Here is a 25,000-nt window from a genome sequence, read left to right on the forward strand (position 1 = left end):
GATGACCCCACAGCGTAGAAAACTTCCATTGGAGAAGCAGCTTCATACATCTAAGAAAAATACACATCAGCGTCGCGTCGGAACCCCGTCACAAGCTGAACACTTCTTTTGTAACGTATCAAACTCATTTTAAGATTTCCTCTACTCTCTAAAAACACTTCTGAATTAAACCCTCTTTTCGAAACCGGTCGTCACCCATTCTTTCCCCTCGACCAATCTACTGTATATCAAAACACTCGGATTCATGTATTCAATTCCTATCAATTCAACGTACCTATGAATTTCTTTATGTTTAATTTCTTTTCCTTCACCTATACAATATGTTAAATGTTCATCTCAACTGCTCCAACTTTTCTTTTATTCGCAATCAACATTACACTTCATTTTTTCAAAATAGGAGCAACAATCCTTTAAAGTGGTCTGAGTTAACTTGCACCATCGTCCTACCAGCATCCGTATCTACTTCTTCATTCTTCCACCATTCTTATAAAGATTCACTCCCGCATCTTCCTGATTTCCATATACCCTCGTTAACACTATTCACCCTCGCATTTATTCTGAACTTTCACTTCTCGCAAAAACTTCAACTATTTTACTATGAACTGTGGACTCTTAGTACTAGATTATCATAAGACATCACACGTTGCTTCAAACCTCTAATATAACGACTTTTTAAAATCATTTCGTCTATTTTTCTTAATTGGGGCTATAATTTTCACATTCTCCGGCACAACTTTCCATTTCTTTCCCTTGATCTTCTTACACAGTCGTATAAGAACAAAACGAATACTGTTTTTCTTTCCTAATTTGAATTCCAAATTGTATTAGAATAAAAGTAATCTTCTTAAATTTAGTTCTCCTACTTTCTGAATCCTTGACACCCATCAAGCAATGTATTTTCCAAGAAATTATTATGGCAACTTGATGTCCTGCATCTGCCACAAGGTGATCGGCGGCCATTTCATAACTGTAGCGATTGTAATCCTACTCAAGCAAAATTAGCAAACTTCTATTTGAAAGTGAGAGGGAACTCATAATTCACCAGACAAGATCACTGAAATATATCCAGCTGGAAACAACGCCACCATTCAATTCGATGCAATATCTCAATTTGTAGAGCAAATGACATAGCCAACGTTCTTTTCCCTTGGCTAATGTGGCTCTGGGATGTCAAATTTCAACACAACCATGAACAAAATCGAAAGCGACAACCGATCAAGTTCGTGATCCAAGGAAGTTACACATAATGATTGATTGATTGATTTGAAGTTCTCTGGCATCCTGAGATCGAAAGTCATTGACGCCAATATCGTTTATTATAAATAAAGATTAAAAGAATATTAAATTAAAAACAGAAAAGTAAATATGTTATAGAAGTTAAATAGCATTAAGAAGACCTGCTTCTGAATTAACTTTACTCATTCATGGTTGCTGCACGGGATGAATTTTCGGATGTTCATCAATCCAAACTCCAATTTAAACAGTGCTCACTGATAATACATCAAAATTGAGGGAACCTACTTGGCATGTGTTAGACAGCGTAAGTAAAAATGAGAGTAGAATCATATGCATTTTTTTAAGGATACTGTTACACCAGAGGCTAATTTGCCATTATTTCTCAGGGTGTAACCATGAAATGGATTTGCCAGCATAGAGAGCTTCACTTTTGGGTAAGATTTGATACAGGGAATAGCTTACGAGTTACATTACACTATATGAAGCTATATCAAATTTGAAGGAGCTACAGAAACTTGCGTCTAGTTTTAGCCTACTTACCCCTCCCTAACTGCGACCCACAACGGTTGACTAACGGCTATGTAGTAATTTGGTACTCAGGTGAGCAGACATATATTATTAAGGACTGCCAATCCTGTGTGTGTGAGAGAGAGAGAGAGAGAGAGAGAGAGAGAGGAGAGAGAGAGAGAGAGAGAGAGAGAGAATCCTATCTAATGAGCCCGATTGCCATTAAGATTTGCATCCATGTGCATAACTTGAAGCCGGTCAATTACTACTATTCCTGGCGCATGCTAAAGATTAGTCAGACATGAGATCTAATTATAAATGTCACATCCGGATAACGTATATATTCGAAACGATATCGTGTCTGCCTAATTTCCATCTACATTCGCTGGAACACCCGAATTAATTGACCGCTTCTTCGGATAACACGCTCCAGTCGCTGTACAACTGGAAATGCAGTTTTAAAATGAGAGAGAGAGAGAGAGAGAGAGAGAGAGAGAGAGAGAGAGAGAGAGAGAGAGAGAGAGAGAGAGAGAGCAAACTTTTTTTTCAAAGACACCAGGCGTTATCACTCCGATTATCAACAAAACTACAGAGATTTATCGTATAAACTGTATTGGGGAGACAAGAACTTTTCTCTTCTGAATTCTCCCTTTCTCCATAAAACACGAGATTTATAAACTGATCTGATATGCGGTTCTTAAAAAGTCTTTTACTTAAATCCGAGTAGTTTTACCTTTAACAAAAATCGTATGACAGTCAAGTTTTGGATGATCAAAAAATTCCTATACATCTCGAACATGTTAATAAGTATCAAATCCCGGGATATCTGAAATGAATAAAGAAATAATATTTTGCAAAAGCTGAAAATATTTTTGAGTATTGCATGTTTTATCCCATAACATCCTGCAATATAAACTATAATGCCATAACGCATGCATGTAGTAGAGTATTAATACCTGGGAAAAAAAGATACACCAAAGACTTAATCTTTATGAAATTTGACACTTGGAGAATATAAGAACACATCAAAACAACTTTATTTCTTAATCTTATTGTTGTGGTAGCTTAGTGGAAACGTCGGAGACTTGCAAATCTGCAAATCACGAGATCCAGCAACGCTCATTGTTTGATAGATCTAATTATAACAAAACTTTACCATTCTTGTCAGCCAATCTGCCGAGTCATCGCAGCCATTTCCTAAGCCTCCCAGGACGTAGCTTAGGTGGAGAGGGGCTTATATTCGGATCGTTTGTGTACAAGATCGGTCTACATTGCATTGTTTGCAACAGCAAATTCCCTTGTCATTTGCCTCTGCCATTCATAAGGATCTTCAAACCTTTGAATTTTATACATAGAATCTAAAAACTTCTTATTTTTGGTAAAGCTTTCCATCCGGCTCAAGTGGTCTTTTAAGTTGAATCTTCCGGAGCCGGATAGATTGATTGATTTGAAAACTTCAAATCAATCAATCAATCCGGCTCCGGAAGTTTTAACTTAACAGACCACTCCAGGTAAAATTAAATTTCAGTCTCCGGTTTTTCCAGAGAATAACTTCAAAGTAACTTCAAATATAAAAAGTAAATAATCTCAACGCCAAAACTATTTCTTGTGAATAGATTCTAAAATTAATCTCTCTCACTTATTATTTTACAGCTACAAAAAAAAAAAAAAAAAAAAAAAAAAAAAAAAACATGCAAGGGAGATTTCTCGTTTCTTCACTGATATCAAGGCTTTGATTAACGACTAGACTGAAGATAAAGGCTTTTTAACTTGACCGACTTCATCCAAAATTTTTTGGAACAGTGAAACGAGTCAAAACGGTTTAAAATGGAGGAAAAAGCAGGGATTGAAAAAAATAATAAAAAACGGAGCTAGCAGAAAAATTATCAAAATAAAAAGTGAAGGGGGAACACTGAAAGAAATGAAAAAGTGGAGATATGAAAAAAACGGAGCAGGTAAAAATTAGAAAAAGGTAGACAATTAGGAAAGATAAAAGATACCAGAAGGGAGAAAAGGAAAAAGCAGATACAGGCAACAGATGAAGATGAGATTAATAGGATAGGGAGAACCGGGTCAAGAGAAAGGTAAACACCGAATAAAATGGAGAATGAGCAACGATGGAAAATGAAGCAGAAAACTAAATAATAAGAGCAAGAAGCAAAGTTAGAGAGACATGAGAAAGAAAGATGCTTTATTGGAAATAACAGTGGTAAAAAGAATGAACAAGAAATACACAGGGGGACGCAGGATGGGGAGATAGTTATAAACATGGGAAAGAGTAAAAAGGAAGACAAAAAAGGGGCAAAAAGAGACGCAATCAACATACTAAGTATTGCCACAGGAATCTCCAAATACATCAGTGGTCATAAATATTTCAATAATAACTTGGTACCAAAAATTATTATACAAAACCCAAATCATTAATATAAATGATAAACAAAAAACACGAAGAGCTTCGTGGATGATCTAAGACATCTAGACCTGTTTCTTTATATTCGGTTACTTACTTTGTGATATATATACATACATATACATATATAAACATTATATATATATATATATATATATATATATATATATATATACCTATATATATATATATATATATATATATATGTATATATATATATATATATATATATATGTATATATATATATATATATATATATATATATATATATATATATATATGATAAATTTTGCACATTTTTACGTGTTTTTCATATTCAAATAAGCCATATATATTTTGATATATTAATGTCTGGATTCTCTTAACGACCTCGGGATCAGAGCCCCAGGCGAAATATCACAAAGACAAGAGCTTGGCTCCGGCCGGGAATCGAACCCTGGTCGGCAAGCTTATATAGACAGTGGCCGAATGGGTTAGTCACTGTCTATATAAGCTTGCCGATCAGGGTTCGATTCCCGGCCGGAGCCAAGCTCTTGTCTTTGTGAGATTTCGCCTGGGGCTCTGATCCCGAGGTCGTTAAGAGAATCCAGACATTAATATATCAAAATATATATGGCTTATTTGAATATATATATATATATATATATATATATATATATATATATATACATGCATATATATATATATAAAGTCAGCCATTCTAAATCAGAAGAACAAAACACATACTGACTTAACAAATTCCAATTAATTCTAACAAAAAGAAAATACTCAAATCCAAGAATTTTGACAAAACTTAAGTAGAAGAGAACATTTTTTATTCAATGATTTATGCAAACAATATTGCTAGTAAAAATAAATAGTTGCGATATGAATGATATGAGAATATGCAATATGTATGCGTGTTTATATATATATATATATATATATATATATATATATATATATATATATATATATATATATATATATATATATATATGTATATATATATACACACACACATATATATATATATGTATATATATATATATATATATATATATATATATATATATATATAAGTATATATATGCATATATATAAGTATATATATATGCATATATATAAGTATATATATGCATATATATACTTATATATATATATACTGTATATATATATATATATATATATATATATATATATATATATATATATATATATACACACACAGAGAGAGAGAGAGAGAGAGAGAGAGAGAGAGAGAGAGAGAGAGAGAGAGAGAGAGAGAGAGAGAGAGAGAGAGAGAGATTGAAAAAACAACATGCACTACCCATCAAACTCGCAGAAAACCATAATGTGATTCCGACTAACCCGAAGAAACTTCTCCATCTCCCCAGGGAACTCTATGTACAGTATATATCATACTTATCTCTTATTACAATGCCTAATCTTGGTTGTGTCAAGACTCTGTATTATATAAAAGCAAGCTTTTTCAGTACAGCGTTGAGCCAAGCGCTCGCTCTCTCTCTCTCTCTCTCTCTCTCTCTCTCTCTCTCTCTCTCTCTCTCTCTCTCTCTCTCTCTATTCGTACAATATATTCTATGGTTCTTTCTTGTTGGAAAGTGTATATAAATAGCATAGATAAATGAATTTTCTTAAGTTAGAACAGTTGGGTACAGCACTGTATATGAAAGATGTTTGTTGTGCTTCCGTTTAAGATATCATCAACCCCTCCGTGGAAATTATCAGATATCTTTTTGCAAATATTCTATTGGTGTTGAAAACGAATTACAATCTAGGTCTCTTTTTATGGAACACGTTAAGGAAGATAGGGAATCAACTTTAATATATACCGATGGCTCCAAATCTGATGCTGGCGTTAGATTTGGAGTATATAGTACTTCTTTTAACTGTACAAGTGGACTTCCTCCAATATCTTACATATTTACTGCTTAATTATATGGCATACTAACCGCTATTGAGGAGGGCAATTTTACCCTTTTATAGTGTTTTAAGAAGTGTCCTTCAAGCCTTAGATGGTTTTAATTCTAGTAACCCTTTAGTTTTAAAGATTTTAGAGTGGCTTTTAATTATTGGCCTGAAAGGTATAACAGTTCAATTTTACTGAGTTCCGCACACGTAAGTGTATATGTAAGAGGCAGATTCACTGGCAAAGAATGTTGCAGCCGAGTTGCTACCAAGGTATTCCATTCTCTATAATGATTTTGACCAGCAATTAAGAATTTTATTTATAAATATTGGCAACAGCATTGGGATAGTTTGGTCGAAAATAAGATGAGAGAAATTGCGATTGTTATATCCCCTTGGAGGTAAAATGGAATGCCCCGAAAATGGGAGACTACTCTTTTTCGTCTCCGATTGGTCACACTCGGAGGACACATGAGTTTCTGCTGGCTAGCCAACACCAAAAATATTGCGACGACTGTTTGATACCCTTGACAGTGAGGCATTTTTTGATTGAATGCCCCACTTATAGCACAGAAAGAAATAGATATCTGTTTGAATCTCGAGGTGAAGATGGCATGTTCATCCTTGCTAAGATCCTTGGACATGATGTGTCGTGCAATGCTAGTGATATTTTTAAATCTATATCAGAAGCAGGTCTTCTTAATGCTATTTAACTTCTATAACATATTTAATTTTCTGGTTTTAATTGAATACTCTTTTAATTTTTATTCATAATAAACGATATCGGCGTCAATGACCTTCGATGTCAGGATGCCAGAGAACTTCAAATCATTCATTGAAGCATCGAACAACCTCACAAATTTTATCAAACATGACGAATGAACATTTACTGATGATAGACCGCTTTTATCAAGATCAGAATAATCAGTGGTAATGTTTCTTGTACTATGGATTTCACACATTCCACACCCCAAAAAAATCTTTTAGGCAATTTTTTAATTAGAAATAGTAAAAAAATATGAATCACCCGAACTTGATCGCTTTTCTTCCGTTGTACGTAAAATCAGAAACAGGATTTTGCTTTTTGCCATTTCCAAATATTCCCAGAACTCCTCAGCAACTGTATTTCATTTAACATCATTCTAATTTCTAAATGTATTCCTCTTTCTCGAAGGGTGAAAGCGTTACTGCTTTATCAGTTGCATGAGATTTGAAGGCATTCTCGACCTAGAGGATTTTTTTTTCCATTTTTTTTTTGGGGGGGGGGGGGTTAAGAGAGTTAACCCAACAAAATGTACCTAAATTCCAAAATACTGATCAACTTCCGAAGGTATATCATCGTGTTGTCGAAAACCGATATGACTTCCATAGGCATAAAATCTCCAACAGATTTCTATATATGAACAAACAAGACTATCTTACGAAAATGGACTCCATTCTCAATGACCCTTTTACATTTGAAAAATTAACACATCAAGAGCCTTTTAAAAATACTCTTTTGTTAGAATACCGATTAAATAGATTTTTTAGAAAATTATTAAATCAGAAAAACAGTAATGAAATAGAATACAAAACATTATATAGCAGCGGATCCAATCCAGGCATTATGTATGGCCTTCCAAAAATGCATAGGGCAAATATACCATTAAGGCCAGTACTGTCATCTTTTAAAACCCACAATTATAAATTAGCGAAATTAATAATTCCTGGAATAAACAAATATGCTAGAAATGAATACACCCTGGAAAACACCTATGAATTTTTCAATGACATTAAAGATAACCCCATGAGTGATGAAACCTATATTGTAAGCCTAGATATAACTTCTCTATATACAAATGTACCAGTTCAGGAAACCATTAATATAATTACGAATATCATATATGATGATAACGAAAATTACAGAGGTTTGAATGAAAATTATTTTGAAAAGCTTTTAGATTTGACCGTTAATAACACCTACTTTGTATTTAAGGAAAATTACTACAAACAAAATGAGGGTTTAGCCATGGGCTCACCTTTATCTGCAACTCTAGCAAGTATTTTTCTTTGCTAACATGAGGAAAAATGATTAAATAATTGCCCGTCTGATTTTAAACCAATCTACTACAAAAGATACGTAGATGACACATTTATAATTCAAAAAAAGAAGGAAGATGGGGATTTTTTTTTAATTACATAAATATACAACATCGGAAAATCAAATTTACGATAGAAAAAGAACGCGATGATCAAATTCCCTTTTTAGACATTTTAATTCCAATAATGGCATAGACACCAGTATCTACAGAAAACCTTCTCACACGGGTCTCGGAGTTAACTTTTTGAGTAGATGCTATGGTAATTTTAAGACAAACACATTAAGCACAATGTTCTACCGAGCATTTTGACAAATATCTTTTTAAAATTTTCATAAAGAAATATGTTTCCTAGAGAAGTTCTTTTCCAACAAGAGGTTCTCATCCAAAATCTTTTATTACAAACTTAAAACATATCTTAACAATATATTCTGTCCTCGTTCAAAGAAGTTTGGTCCAAACAAAACTTGAACTCTTCATCAAATTACCATATTTCAATGATGAAACAAATAAATATCTTAAAACCAAAATAATGAAATCCTGAGTAAATACCTACCACAAATCAGGCCGAATATAATATTCTATAATTATTCCAAAAAAAAAGGTTTGTTAATCATAAAAAAAGCTGCAAAAGACCTTTGAGTCTATGGCGGTGTACTTGTTTAACTGTCCAAATTGCCAATTAGCTTATATTGGCTCAACGAAAAAAATGCATTTTTTCTCGCTACCAAGATCACAAGGGAATTAGAATTTAGCAGCCGAAGTAGCAGAGCCTTGTCCAAACCGTTTCAGTCCAGCATACGAGATCACTGTGACACAGAGTGTAAGTGTTCGTTCTCTTTGGATAACTTCTCAATACTATACAAAGGCTCATATGAAAATAATAGCCGAATCAATTCTTATAGAATGTAAAAAGCCAAAACTTAACCAAAGAAATTTCTAGTTTCCCGTTGAAAATTGCCTGAATATGACTTTTCCCATTCTAAATTAAATCTTATTTGTTTACAATATTTATGTACAGCTTGCTCTACTGTATATTGTTTTACTTTCTTTTACCCAGGAACGTTATTATGGCCACAGAGGTGTTTGATGTTATTTGTTGGTAATGGAAATAAATTTAAGAATGTTTGGCGTTGTCGTAATTCTCCAGTTCCTTATTAAACTGAGGTTCCCTTCCACCAGCTCAGTATCAGGAATAATAATAATAATAATAATAATAATAATTAAATTTTCCCTTGAGGCACTCGACATTCATCAGCGAAGTTCCACGTAAGAAAAACAGAAGAGAAACTTATCCAGTATGCTGTACTAAAATCAACGCAGCGAGATATGGACCTTACGGGAGAGCACCTAGTTTGAAACAGCTTCCCCCCTTCCCCTTAGTGCCACATTTTCACAGATCCCCCGACCCACTCTGCAACTCCTCCGTGTCTCTCTTTCTTTCTCTTTCTATATAAATTGGTGTATTTCAAAAGTATTCTTTGTGTATGTGTGTGTAGATTGCCTTACCATATGTAAGACACGGGCTCTTGCCGCTGGGCAGCCCGTAAGGGGTATTCTTTACTTCACTGTTTCTTTTCCGTACTGGGCCGTTTTCCTTGTTGGCGCCCTTGGGCTTGTATCATTCTGTTTTTCTAACTAGGGAGGCGTTTGGACTTAATAATAACAATAGTAATGACAACAACAACAACAACAACAACAACAATAATAATAATAAAAATCAATAGACCAATCATCATCTATTGAAGATCCAAAAATATATCATTAAGGTTGGTTTAACATCTCTCTCTCTCTCTCTCTCTCTCTCTCTCTCTCTCTCTCTCTCTCTCTCTCTCTCTCTCTCTTTGTGTGTGTGTTCAGGTAACAGATAACTTCGTTAGCTTGGCTATAAAGGTGGACATAAGGCAACCTTAAAGCAGGAGAACAGTCCCTCCCAAGAGTGCGTGTCACAATATGTGCAGCGGCAGGAGTGTCCCGCTCTTACGCCATGTACAGAAAACGCATCAAGAATTTTATCTCAATAGTGGTGTGGAAAAGTTAGAATATTTCGGATACTATTTCGGGAATGTACTTTTTTATATGGTAACAGAGAGAGAGAGAGAGAGAGAGAGAGAGAGAGAGAGAGAGGAGAGAGAGAGAGAGAGAGAGAGAGAGAGAGAAGGGTTGAAAAGCAGGCCGGTGAATTGTGGAGACATGACACCAGTGGGGGAATCAGTTTAAAACCAGGTGCGTTGATTTTAACAACTTTTTGTATTATATATCTAATAAGTAAGAATTAAAGCTCTATTTACTTTATTCATAATTTCTTGCCTGAATGCTATATCACGAATCAGCGTAAGAGAAGCACTGATTTTTTTATTTTTTTTTTTTTGCAATTAAATTACATTTTCATATGAGGATATCTATTGTGTAATCTAGAAATCCTAGACTACGATGTCTACGTTATGAAAATTCTTATATATACAGTACAACCACTATATATATATATATATATATATATATATATATATATATATATATATGTATATATACATATATATATACATATATACATGTACATGCATATATATGTATATATATACATATACAGTATATATATATATATATATATATGTGTGTGTGTGTGTGTGTGTGTAAATATGTGTGTGCGCGCGCAGGTTTCATCTAATAGACTATGGTAGCAGAAAGATAAGAACTCGGGCTGTTTTCAAATTTTTTGTAAACTTGAGCTGCCCTGGCTCCACCATTTGCTCTAAATAAATCTTTTTGACAGGCAATTGTATAGTGTTCATATTTCCACGTATCGATAAATGATATGCAAATTACTTATGGAACAAATGCAGCAAGCTCCCATTAAAGCAACGCTCTATAACTAAATTATATCGGTTCACTTCCTTTTTATGTTGTAAATATTGAATCTTATCAGAGGCGGATGTGAATGTAGTCGATGTGTGAACGTATTTTTGTTCATATCATATATCTATAAGATATACAGTAAGTATATATATATATATATATATATATATATATATATATATATATATACACACATATATATGTGTATATATTTATTTATGTATCTATATATATATATATATATATATATATACACATATATATGTGTATATATTTATTTATGTATCTATATATATATATATATATATATATATATATATATATATATATGTGTGTGTGTGTGTGTGTGTGTGTATGGTTAATGTCTAGGAGAGGGCCGCATGAAGATATCAGTGATATTCAATGTGTTTTTACTAGAATGTGTAGGAATGTATGTAAATAGTGGTATAGGAGTGAGATGATTTAGTAAAATTCAATAATAGTCGAAATATCGACGATCAAACTCACGCTACTCTTGTCTTTCTCCCAGACTTTTTCAAAGTCTGTTGTTATTGTTAACTGTGTCTTGTTTTTAGCTCAAATGGGCCCTGTAACTACTCTAATCCGCAGACAGCCTAGTCCACTATGACGTCTTACACGTTTGGCCAATCACAGCGCCTATCCACTATGACGTCATACATGTTTGGCCAATCACAGCGCGACAATACATTATCTTACTCAGGCATTTCATTTCGTTCCTAGACATGGAGGCCGTAGAAAGCACGTCATCTTATATTGCACAAGAAGTTGAAATTCCAGCTTCTTGTCCTAACTGTTTCCTAAGTAACGGAGAATTTGTTTTAGCTTATTCGGGGAATACTAAAAAACTAGTGTATTTGTGCCAGAGACACAATTTAATTTTACAAAATAAAAATTTTCCACATTGTCATGAAGTGTGTAGGGTAGATTATAAGAAACATAGTTTTAGGTGTGATAAATCTTACATTACGAAAGGACGTAGACGTAGGCGTTGTTCTTATAAAGTGTCTTAGTTTGTGGGTACCTGGTTTTCAAAAGTAAAACTGGACATTGAAACTAATTTGAAATTTATAGTTTTGTGGGTTCAAAATTGGTTTTGCTACGAAGTAGCCATTTCTGAATTAAAATTAAATAAAGGTACTGTATGCGATTGGTCGTCATTTTGCAGGGAAGTGGTAATTAATTGGGTATTTCGGCGCAGCAAGAAAATTGGCGGCAACAATTGTATAGTGGAAATTGAAGAGTCAAAACTCGGCTAACGGAAATATAACGTTGGCCGAGTAATAGACGGCCAGTGGCTATTTGGTGGTATTTGCCGCGAATCACGAGTTTTTTTTTTTTCCTGGTTTCCGTGGAAACCCGGGATCGTGACACCCTGCTCTCGGTGATTAAGGAGAGGATCGAGCCAGGCACAACCATAATTTCTGACTGTTGGCGAGCATATGACTGTCTGGCAGAGGAAGGTTTCAAGCATTTGACTGTTAACCACAGCCTCCACTTTGTTGATCCCCAGACACAGGCTCATACCAATACTGTGGAGAGGAAGTGGCGGGACGTGAAGAATTTGGTGCCTAAATTCGGTAGGAGAAAACAACACTTCGTCGGGTACCTGGCCACTTCCTACTTTAAGTTGCATGTCAGGGAACCTTCGCAACGGCTTCACGTTTTCCTCAAAGCAGCAGCACATCTTTATGGACCAACAGTTTAAGGTAAGCTTCATTAATTTATAAAGTATATTATAATGGTGGTAGTATAACGATGTATACAGCAGTACCATCACTTTGGATTTGGTTTGATGGATGTGTTAGGTAGTGGCCTTAAGGGGGGGAAGGCCCCCCCCCCGGTGGGCCTAGGTAGGGGTACAGGGCCCTAGGTTAGGTTAGGTGGTTGTATTAGGTTCGGTAGTGCCCCGAAAATCACTTTTCTCCTCCTCCCCCCACCCAAAAACCCAGCTTCCCACTGGGGTCCTCCATAATTGTAGTAGTAGGTTTATGCTTACATTTTGTATGTAAGAGTTAAGTCTTAGTTTCTGTTTTATTCATTTCCTCGTGTTTCTACGCGATGTGTAACACTAATCTGGTCGTTTTTTGCCGTTTTTCGTCGTTAAAAACGTGAAAAACGGGTGCGGCCTTCTCCTAGACATTTACCTATGTATGTATATATATATATATATATATATATATATATATATATGTGTGTGTGTGTGTGTGTATACATATATATATACATATATATACATACATATATATATATATATATATATGTGTATATATACATATATATATATATATATATATATGTGTGTGTATATATATATATATATATATATATATATATATATATATATATATATATATATATATATATATATATATATATATATATATATATATATATATAAATAAATAAATAATTCATAAACCAACTGAAATTAGGTAAATAAGTTCATGGTTTCCTTAAGGGACATGTCGGAACTAAGTATAACATATATATGCATTAAATACACGTTTAAAGATTTAAAGGCCACTCATGAATGGCTGAGGCAAGGGACAGTGACATTGCCCTGTCACGCAGGACAATGCCCTAGAGACTGACCATATGTAAATAAGATCAGCGCCCGAGTCCCTCTCCACTCAAGCTAGGATCAAGGAGGGCTAGGCAATGGCTGCCGATAACTCAGCAGATAGACCCCCTAGGCTCCCCCATACCCTGAAGCCTTAGCTCACAACGATAGTAAGGCTGCAGCGACTAAAGGAACTGGCGTTCACCAGTCAGAGACGTTACCGTATCGGTCCACACAAAAGATCTACAGCCAACTTATTGTATTTTTTCTATAAACATAAGACATCTATAAAGTAAATTATGTTCTAACATGTCAGAAAGTAGAATGAAAAACAAGGGAAAAAACATAATGAAATATGACCTAAAAATATCTACTAAAATAATCATAAACTAGAAAGGAACTATATATTGAATACTATCATATGTGTGTATACATACATATATATATATATATATATATATATATATATATATATATATATATATATACACACACACATATATATATGCACGTATATATACACATATATATATCATATGTATACTGTATATACTGTACATTAGCAAAAGTGAAAGGACCTGAAGTGTGAATTTGGGAGGGGGAGGGGCGCAGGTAGACTGCGCCTGTGAGAGGGGTGATGCTTGTTATACAGTAAGTTGCTCATAGCAAATTATTCTAAGATGGGGGTGAAGGCGTGAAAAGAATGGAAGGGAGAAATAGAATTCAAGTAGAGGAATGAGAAAGGTTTCTCGCAATCCGGAAATTTGAAACAGAGAGAGATGGCATAGTTAATGTACCAGTAGCTCTTGCACTGAATGAAAATGGAGAGAATTAGGAGGAAATGAGTTTGAAAGTGCTCTCGATTGTTGGAAATATAGTATGTGATTTTCAACGAGTCTTAGCCAGTATACTTGGGAGTGAGAAAATGTCAAGGTCAAAAGTTGTGATATTTAGTACAGTTGACACGAGCAAATTTTGGAATCTTGAAAAGACGATTAGCTATATTTTTTTTCTTGAGGAATGTATTTTTCTTATTCGTTGAAACAAAACTTAAATCTATTACTGGTTAGAGAGGAGAGATGAACAGCGGCTCATATCAATGATGAAAAAGTATACGAAACTGCAAAACTCAACGATTGGAGTAATTTTAGTTATAGAGGAAAAAATAAGGAATACAATTAGTAAGTAAATATAATAGAGTTGGCAAATAAATGATAGGGCAGTTTGAAGTACTGATTCCAGAATGAATATGATCTAATTTATATACTGGAAATTTCAAGTATGAAAAAATACTTTATGGACACAGAAGTACTTAAGAGAAGTGAACGCAGACGGAAAGGTTAATAAACACATGGGCCTTATGATAGAACATGGAAATGGAGTGATACTGTTTCAAGAAAAACCCAGTCCAGTGCTAATGGGCCAAGTATTTTATAGAGTGACTAAATAAAGTGGGTTAAAGAGATTCCAATATCAGTAATACAAGTGAAAGAGGTTAATAAAACTAGAAAGTGAAGGTGGAAAAAAAAATTTGAGAATGTATGGAGACTCATCAATAGGTTGAAGAACTATGAAGATTTACAGGCGAGAGATGATATCATAATGGCAATAGTAGGATGTTTGGCTGAAAAGTTTTAGTAAGGTATGGCTGGTTGGATGGAAGGAATGGATTGGATTGGATTTATCTAGTTTGGAACATAAGAACCAGCGCTTTGGCTGGGGAGGTCATTCAGCGCCGAAGTACGAATCGGGGAAAACCTTACAATTGCGTTGAGATAAGAGGATAGACTGCAAAATGGATGAATGAATGGTTCAAAACAGAAATGGAAAAAAAAAATAATGTTCCTTCGCATTGCAGAACACTGTAGGGGATACAGGTAACCAACCTAATATCTTAGAGGCATCACATTGTTTAGTTTACTGGGTAACACGTGAACGTATTTTGAAAAAAAAAAAAATGTACAATTGAGAAATACTGGTAGGGAATCGCAGGGAAAGTTCAGACACGAAAAATATCATAACTCAGGGGTTTGTTACCTAGCAGTGGATGAAGAGTTTTGTGAGAAGAAAAAAAGCTCTATACGATTCAAATACAGAAAAAGCTTGTTACAGATAAACTTCGGTGGTCTGGAAGTTATTTTGTTGAGAGTGATTAAAAGTTTCCACGAGATAAAAACACTGTTAGGACATTCAGATGAGAGTGGTTGACTCGTGTAAAAGACGGTTTATGGCAAGCGCCTAGTTCCCCTATGTAGGTTGGAAAAAATTACCATAAAAACCGCATTAACAAATTCCCAAAGACATATCGTATCCTAAGCTACCCCAGCATAACTTAGCTTAAGGAGTCATACCCTTCACTAATATCATCCAGTAAACTGATGAGTTGGTCATCAAGGGGTAAAGCGGAGAAAGTATTCCGAAAGATTATATCATAATAAAAGATGACAGGTAGTATGGGCAGTGATGCCACTTTTGGGGAATTTGTCCGCAGATTGGGAATTTTGAATGTTTTTTTTTCGGAATATCTGGGGAATTCGATAAATTTGGGGAAATCTGGGGAATTTAAATAGGTTTTCAGTGAAATCTTAGGAACATTTAAAAAAGAAAAAAAAAAAAACCGCCAGCCGACCAAAACAAAACTATGGCCTCTCCCTTTGTAGCCTTTGTTTTGGAGGACATACGGTTGTGGGGGTGGTTGGGGGGGGAGTGTTTGCTCCACACAGGAACCTCCCTTCCCCCAACCTTCCCAGTCGTGGCCGCCTTGACCTAGGAAAAAACAACAATAATCATAACCCATGCACGTCAGGGCTGCCACTCAGAATTTTACTTTTCCCCTACCAACGAGGACCATTTTCCCCTACTTTCCCCTACGCAATAATTTTGTTTTTGTTGCACTTTTAGGTCACTTCAAACTCATGACTTTTAATATATATATATATATATATATATATATATATATATATATATATATACATACACACACACACACACACACACACACACACATATATATATATATATATATATATATATATATATATATATTATATATAAACAGTGCTTATGATATATTTAAAGAACAGTAACAACATTAAAACAAATATCTCTTATATAAACTATAAAAACTAACAGAACAAGAGGAAGAGAAATAAGATAGAATAGTGTGCCTGAGTGTACTCTTAAGCAGGAGAACTCTACCCCCAAGACCTTGGAAGACCATGATACAGAGGCTATGGCACTAATCAAGACTTGGTTAACAATGGTTTGATATTGGAGTGTCCTTCAGATTATTCAATGTGTGTGTGTGTGTGTGTAGTCAAAGAGAAAATGAACACTACAGATGATAAATCTCTTGGCTATTGGTTTTAATTTGCACATTTATATCAATTACTTGTAATTCAGATATTGGGTCAATGAACTGTTGGTAACCTAGTCAATTTCGAGAATTGAGCCTTGTTGGGAGTAAGATTGGCAGTCTTGCCCCAGACGGCCACTAATGACAAAATAATGTACGAAAAATCGAAAAATCACAATAAACTAGGAAAAATTATATGTATAAAATTCCATTGATATCTGACATAAGTGAATAGAAAAAAAAATGAATTAACTTACTTAATAAATGACTAAAAGTCCATGTCATTGTCGATAAACGAAAACTGGATGAAGAATTGTAGACAAGTCTGACTTCTCTTTACAATTAACACTTACTTTTTTCTTCGAAGTCTGAAGATTAATACAGGCCAATGCGATCAAAGTAGAAGAGTTGGTGAGGTCAGAGAAATCCTATAGATATGGATATTTTGTGTTTGTTTGGATGTACAAAACCATCGATAGAAAAGAGAGAAATATATTAAAATAAGAAACAAAGCGCATTAAGTGTTTGATTCATACATGCAAATAAAACAACTTTAATTCTTATTCAAAACGAAATATTCCAATTAAATAGCAAAACATCTCTATAATATGATGTCCTGTTGTATTCTGTGATAGCATACCATTTGGAGTCCGATTAAAAGTTTCGTTAATACTAGACTGGGGTAATCCTTTGATTTTCTCCTCCCACTGAGGTAAGACCTCGATTTTCTAATTCCACATTTCGTCTTCTGTATAGGATAAGGATTTGGGTTCTATACTGAACCAATCTTTTGATTTTATTTCACAATACTTCATAAAAAGTACATTATTTCCGTCCGTTTTTTTAACACTCGTGGCCCACGGACTATATCCCTACAAATTTTAATTTTCCCCTACATTTTATCATTTATCCCGTAGGGATTCCCTACTCCCTACATTTCACTAGAATCCCCTACGGTAGGGATTTTCCCCTACGAGTGGCAGCCCTGATGCACGTGGAGACTGAGAAGTAGTCAAGTACAGTAGTGTGTTCGTCTGAGACAGAGTGTGAGACGAAATCGAAACGTACGTTGTGTGACCTTGCGCTCCCTTCAACCTTAGAGGCGGGACAATTTAAACAACTGTCGAAGGTATGTTATAAATTATTTAGAATTTAGTTATTTTTTTATGGATGAGATAACCCTGGGCCTAAATCAACATATCTCTGTGCTGCCCAACTAAGCAAAGGCCCAGTTACCCGAAGGGGAAATTCAATAACTCTATCAAGCCTAAAATTTGGATAGGCCTAGCTTAGAATATAGGCAGTTTCTCTAACTTTCTATATACTTAGTTTCTCGAACTTTCTATATATTTAATATTGTAGAAATAGTTGATTGAAGAATGGTAATTGCATTCATGGGAAATAGTCGAATTGACTAGTTAGGTCGTTCTTACTTTCTGTTTTTGTTTTGGTGTTCGGTCATGGACGGAAAGTAAATTGAATGATTGCCATTTGTTAATATTAAAAGTAACTTTTTAACTTTCCCCTTTTTGTATTTAATTGAATTAATTAATTAAATGTTAAATGTATTCCTTATAAGGAAACAGTTTTGATTTCCCGTCTTTATTTTCAACGGTTGTTCGAGAGTTTCGAACAAAGGAAAGAAAACGGGAGTTGATCACAAGTTTTGAATCAGACTTGAACTTCAGTCTCTGCTCAAGTCGTTACAGGATAACAGTGCCGGCCGCATCCGGCGAACAAGTGTTCATTCCGTTAAAAATTGAACAATTAGTTCGAACCACAAGTTTATAGCAGCCCTATTCTGGTGCAGGTAAGTTGAAGAATATAGACTTACCTTTATTGAATTTGCGTTAGATAATTCTAACAATAGAAGAAGAACATTAACTTTTGTTATTTTAGGATTGCCTGTTATTTAACAGGAATAGATATTAACCAAAGCTATTGTATTTCTAGGTTAGACAGCAGATACTACACTTTACGATGGAAAAAACCGTGTAGTTTCGCCACATGCGGATAAAGAGGAGCCAGTTTCAAAGAAGCCGAGAGGCTCCTATAAACAAAAATTTCGACATGAGTGGCTCAACCAAAAAGAATTCAAGGGATGGCTTGTTGCTCCTAAAGATTATGCAAGCGATGCAGATTGTTCAGTGTTCAACAAAAATAAAGTTCCTTGTCATCGTTCCTCTTTACTTAAACAGTTGCAGCCAAGTTCACCTAGCAAATATGAAAAGTAAACAGAAAACCCCATCCGCAAATGAGTCATTCTTTAATCAGACGAAATAATGTGTTTATAAAGAAAGCACAGAAGTGCATATAGCAGCTTTCATTGCGGAACACAACCTTCCGTTTACTTTAGCTAAACCTTTAGTAAACTTGTTGCAGTCAAGTGCTCCCAAGAATACAGCAGAGAACGCTGCACTGAAAAATCTAAGACTTTGTGAAACTACGTGCAGTAATATTGTAAGGCAGGGATTAGGTGTATATTTTGCAAAGGATTTGATAGAGAAATTACGTTCGACAAAGTTTAGCATAATTCCAGATGAGACAACCGATGTATCTGTTGAAAAACAATTAGGGCTGGTCGTGGTATATCTTGATTTAGGGCAGATGCGTCACATTAGTCAGTTTTTTTTATCTAATACCAGTTAGTAGCAGTACTGCTGCTGGTCTCTATGAGGCTATTAAGAACTCATTAAGTGAAAAAAATATTCCGTTAAACAATCTAATTGGTTATGCCTCAGATACCACTGATGTTATGTTTGGTGATAAAGGGAGGGTAGTAGCTATGTTAAAGAAGGAAGTTCCTCATGTTGTTGCAATAAAATGTAGCTGCCATCTGATTCATCTTTGTGCTTCTTATGCTTGTGTGAAAATGTCTGTCTCTGGAAGATATGTTGCGAAATGTTTATGCACATTTTAGTAGCAATAGAAAGCATCAGTTTGAGGAGTTTCAGAAATTGTGATGTTCCCGTAAATAACCTATCGAGTCTGTCACAGACTTGATGGCTTTCAATGGAAAAACTGTGAACCGAGTGCTGGAGCAGTGGCCTGCTCTTCAGCTGTATTTCTCTGAAAAGGTTCTTGATAATACAGATCCTTCAAACACCTTAAAAAACATACTATCTGTTTTGAATAATCCGTATCATAAAGCTCAACTAGAGTTTATTAGTTTCCAGCTTGCAAAGTTAATTCTTTTAATATTCTGTTTCACAGTTCAGCTCCATTGCTTCATATGCTTAGAGCAGAAGTAATAAAACTTTTGAGGCAAGTAATGGTAGACTCCTTAAGAATGGATATCGTTAAGCAAGGCAATCCGTTTATTATAGATATTAATGACCCTAAAAACAGACTAAATATCACTGATGTTTATGTAGGTGTAGCAGCCACTGCAACCCTTTCTGAATGCTGGAAAGATTAACCATAAGGGGTAAAGCAGGTTCGTATGACTTGTCTGAATTTTCTGATCGAACTGGTCGAGCAAATCAGGGTGAGGTTTTCTGAAATGATGCATCCTAGGTATGATCATTTGGAGTTTTTGCTTCCTTCAAATGCCTGTCAGCCTGCATCTTTTTATACTCGCGCTAGGGAAATTTTGTGATGGCGTTGTGGGAACACTGAGTATGGGCCTTATGTGAATCACATAAGGCCCATATGGCAGATGGTATGCTATCACAGAAAACAACAAAAGTAGGACATCATGTTATGGACATAATTTAACTATTTACTTGGAATTTCCTCTTCAAATAAGAATTAAAGTTATGTTCTATTTGCAGGTATGCATCAAACACTTTATGCGCTTCTGTTTGGTATTAATTTCATTTCATTTAATCAATTGCTCTCTCCTCTATCTATGATTTTGTACATCCAAACAAACACAAAATATGAACATCTACAGGATTTTTCCGACCTTTCTAGGAATACTACTTTTCCGTTCGCATTGGCCTGTAATAACCTTAATCCATCAAGAACAAGTGTTAATTGTAAAGAGACGACAGAGTGATATGTATCTACATTGGCCAGCCGCCAGTTGATCAGAACCATACTTCATTGATTGATTCATTGTGATCCTGTTATCATTATTATCAGTCATTGCAATGTCCAAGTGGAAAGGACATTATGATACTGGAAGAAAGTATCAAGAAATATGGGAAAGGGAGTTTCCATGGCTAATGAAAGCTAAAGATGGAAAATCAGCTTTCTGTAAAGTGTCAGAAAATTTTACAGCCAAGGAAGACGACCATTAAGGGGCATGCTGATACCAAAGAGCACAAAGAGCGTGTTGGGGCTATCAGTTCAGTAAAAACCAATATATTTTCAAGAAGTGGCCCTTCAAGAACATCAAATTCACCTCGTGCCCTCAAGAAAGCTGAACTTCAGCTTGCAGTGATGGTTTGCTGTCATAGTTCAATCTCAGCCATTGATCATATTAGTGAAGTGATAAAAGAAAATGCTGTTGGTAGTAAATTGGAAAAGATTCAGTTGCATCGCACTAAGTGTTCAATGTTGATTAGGAATGTAATATCTCCCTCTCTTGAGGAGGAGCTATGTCAAAAGATTATTGAATCTAAGAAATACTGTTTAATGATTGATGAGTCCACTGATGTATAAAGTGAAAAGAACCTCTGCATTTGTGTTCCGTATTATGATAATGCTGCTAACGAAGTGGTGACAGCATTTCTAGGGCTTGTATCTGTGTGTGAAACGAGTGGGGAAGCTTTATTTACTGCAACAAAAGCCTTACTTGATAAGAATGGCATTGTACTGGAAAATTGTATTGGTTACTCCAGTGATGGCACTAGCAACATGACTGGGGAAAAAAAACTCTCTTTGGTCTCGAATCAAGCACGTTTCCCCCAACTGTGTGAAAATGGGATACACATGCCACAGTTTAGCTCTCTGCATACAAAAGGGCTTTGATAAACTCCCTTCCTCAATAGGGTTTATGCTCTTTGAAATACCTAAATGGTTCAAGAAGAGTACTTTGAGACGTGAGAAGTACAAGATTCTGTTTGAGACCTTGAATGCTGGTGAAGAAGAGTGGGAACCCCACTGCCATTTCTAGGTCTATCTACAACTAGATGGCTTGTAAGGGGTAAGGTTACTTTACAATATACTTGTAAATTGGCTGGAACTGAAGACATATTTTCAGTGTGCCAGTATGGAGAGCTCTCAAGAAGTACGATACAAAGCACGAACTTTGTTTGATATGTTATCTGATGACTGCAACTATCTTTATTTTGTATTTTCCTCTCCAATTGTCACTGAATTTGAAAGGATAAATTCTCTCTTTCAGTCCACAAATGCTAGTCCTTCGGTACTTCTTCATGAACTGGACACTCATTTTATTTTAAATCTTTAAAGCACCGTGTCTAATGATGCAGAAGGGAAATTACTACTACTAGAAAACACTGATTTTGGAGCTAAATTTTTTTTGAAATGTAAACAACTGCTGCAGAAGAAAACTGTAAGCCATATGAATGTCATTGTGCAGAAGAGGTGTCAGGAAATGCTTATATAACTAGTAGATCAAGTGAAAGTACGTTTACCAGAAAAATTTAGCCTTTTTGATGGCTTAAATAAGTTATCACCTTCAAAAATTCTCACTCAAGTAAATAGACAGTCATTTCAAAATTTGCCTTTTTTTCCTTTACTGGAAGAGAACTTAGAAAAATGTGAAGAGGAATACAGAAAAATTGTTTACCATCCTTGGTCTGAAGAAAATATATTTAAATTGGGTATTCCAGATGACCCAGTTCAGTTTTGGTCTTTAATAAAGATTTATGAAGTAGGAAATGAGAGGCCCTTTGAAAATCTTGCTACATATGCCCTGCAATGCTTAACTACACCAGTAAGCAATGCAGTTTTGGAAAGAATATTTTCCCATGTAACAGCAGTCAAGACTAAAGTTCGCAATAGAATGAGTTTGAAGATGCTTGAATCAATTTTGAGAATTCGCACAACACTAATAGTTTCTGGGAAGTGTTGCAAAGACCTGGCAATTTCTGAAAGTATGATTGAAAAATTTAATGTAGATATGTACCATAATGTAGAAAGTTCCAATCCACCTCGGGATAATGATGTTTTTGATGCTTTATTTTAGTCATACAAACAATCAAAATAATCTGAACAATTTTATGTTAGTTAATTTTCTGTCAAATTGAAATTATAGTTTAAATTTTCTGTCAAATTGAAATTATAGTTTAAATTTTCTGTCAAATTGAAATTATAGTTTAAATTTTCTGTCAAACTGAAATTATAGTTTAAATTTTCTGTCAAATTGAAATCATAGTTTAATTATTTGTTTTTATTTGATTATGAGATTTAGCTTAATTAATAAAGGTTAATCACTGAAACAGCTATGGTTATTCACTATTCAGCACCAAGACATGGCCTATTATCTATATTTATAGGCTAGGATAGTGCCACTTGAAGGTTACAATATGCTATGAAGTTACTACTACCAAAAAGTAATATTTATACACAACCTTAAAAGTTTTGCCAAATAAAAACATAATAGGTGTAAATACAAACATTTTCTTCGTTTCAAAGATAACCTAAAGTCCTAAACTTAACATAAACTTTACAAAACCCATCAAGATATAATTTTTCATCATTATTTTTCAAGTCTATGAAACATTCATATTTGGCAGTAATATGTTTGAATTGGCGGTAAATTTGATCAAATCTGGCAGTATGGGAGTCGTGTGACTTGACTTGGCAACCCTGCTTATGTGATGCCCCACACTTAGTAGACTACAGGCCACAGAGGGGTCAGGATCAAGTGCATTATACTCTTGAGAATAAATATCAAATTTGGGATTTTAATTTCCTTAATCGTATGATGATAAATTTCGGTATATATATATATATATATATATATATACATATATATATATATATACATATATATATATATACATACATACATACATACATACATACATACAAGTATATATATATTATATATATACATATACATATATATATATATATATTATATATATATATATATATATATATATTATATATAATACTCAACCAGACTCACATTCTTTACGATATAACTCAATGAAGGTTATAGTTCACTAGTTCAGCTTGAAAATATGGTATGCCGTCAGTATTACAGGAGAAGAAACAATTCTATTGACAAGTTCCCCAGAACTTCCACGCTCATCTAAAACCCATATGAAAAATCCATCAAAAACTAATACACACAAACGAGAGAGAGAGAGAGAGAGAGAGAGAGAGAGAGAGAGAGAGAGAGAGAGAGAGATAGTACAAAGTTATAAAGTGACTGTTTCGTAACGTCTGCCTTGGGTAATCATAAGTGGATTACGACCAGCACAAACTGAATTGTTTTAGGAATTGTCTGCCAGGACTGATCCCAAAGGTCCTATGGAAACTGTTGGTCAAATCCCAAGGACAAGAACAGTATCTCATTCTCTCCAGATTTCCAGCTGACATCTACAGATTGTCTAGGTTCACATATATTAGATTTATGATTTTGGGCCTTATAATTCGGGTTTGGGTCCTGTGATTCCTTTCATCACCTAGTTACTCTGTGAAGAAAAGGTTAAGAGATTAGGAACCAAGATACGAGAAAGGAAACGGGAAAGGAGGTTTAGTAGAACGTTAAAAATTAAGCCAGACTGTGAGGGTGAATTAAACAAGGTTTCTACGCTGTATAGGTTCACTATGGACACTGAAAGGATAGATTTATAGACAGGATGAAGTGATTCCAATAGAAGTATTCCATACATATTGCCAACAAAACATGTACACCTATGAAAAATGGAGAGAAAACAAATGTTTTTTTTTTTTTTTTTAGTTAAGTAATTGTTGGGCACAGGGAATTGCGAGAGAATTTCAGAACAAGTGAAGTGTTAGAGAATTTCAGAACAAGTGAAGTGTTATATTTCAATGAAAACTTCAAAACTTAACATGAAGCAAATATACTCTGTGTCGATCCAACCATTCTTCCCAACAGTACCATTCAAAGCCATAGCTACACTTGGAGTACTCTCTCTCTCTCTCTCTCTCTCTCTCTCTCTCTCTCTCTCTCTCTCTC

At 34.6% G+C, this 25,000-nt stretch overlaps 1 protein-coding gene and 1 pseudogene across 1 annotated transcript in view; both read left to right on the plus strand.

The window, feature by feature from the left end:
• Nucleotides 1–25,000, plus strand: part of LOC137643271 (uncharacterized) — a 755,072-nt gene that overhangs the window by 450,050 nt on the left and 280,022 nt on the right. The window lies entirely within an intron of this gene.
• Nucleotides 20,714–23,214, plus strand: LOC137642212 (SCAN domain-containing protein 3-like; annotated as a pseudogene).

The sequence above is a fragment of the Palaemon carinicauda genome, chromosome 6, assembly GCF_036898095.1.
Source record: "Palaemon carinicauda isolate YSFRI2023 chromosome 6, ASM3689809v2, whole genome shotgun sequence".
Taxonomy (NCBI): domain Eukaryota; kingdom Metazoa; phylum Arthropoda; class Malacostraca; order Decapoda; family Palaemonidae; genus Palaemon; species Palaemon carinicauda.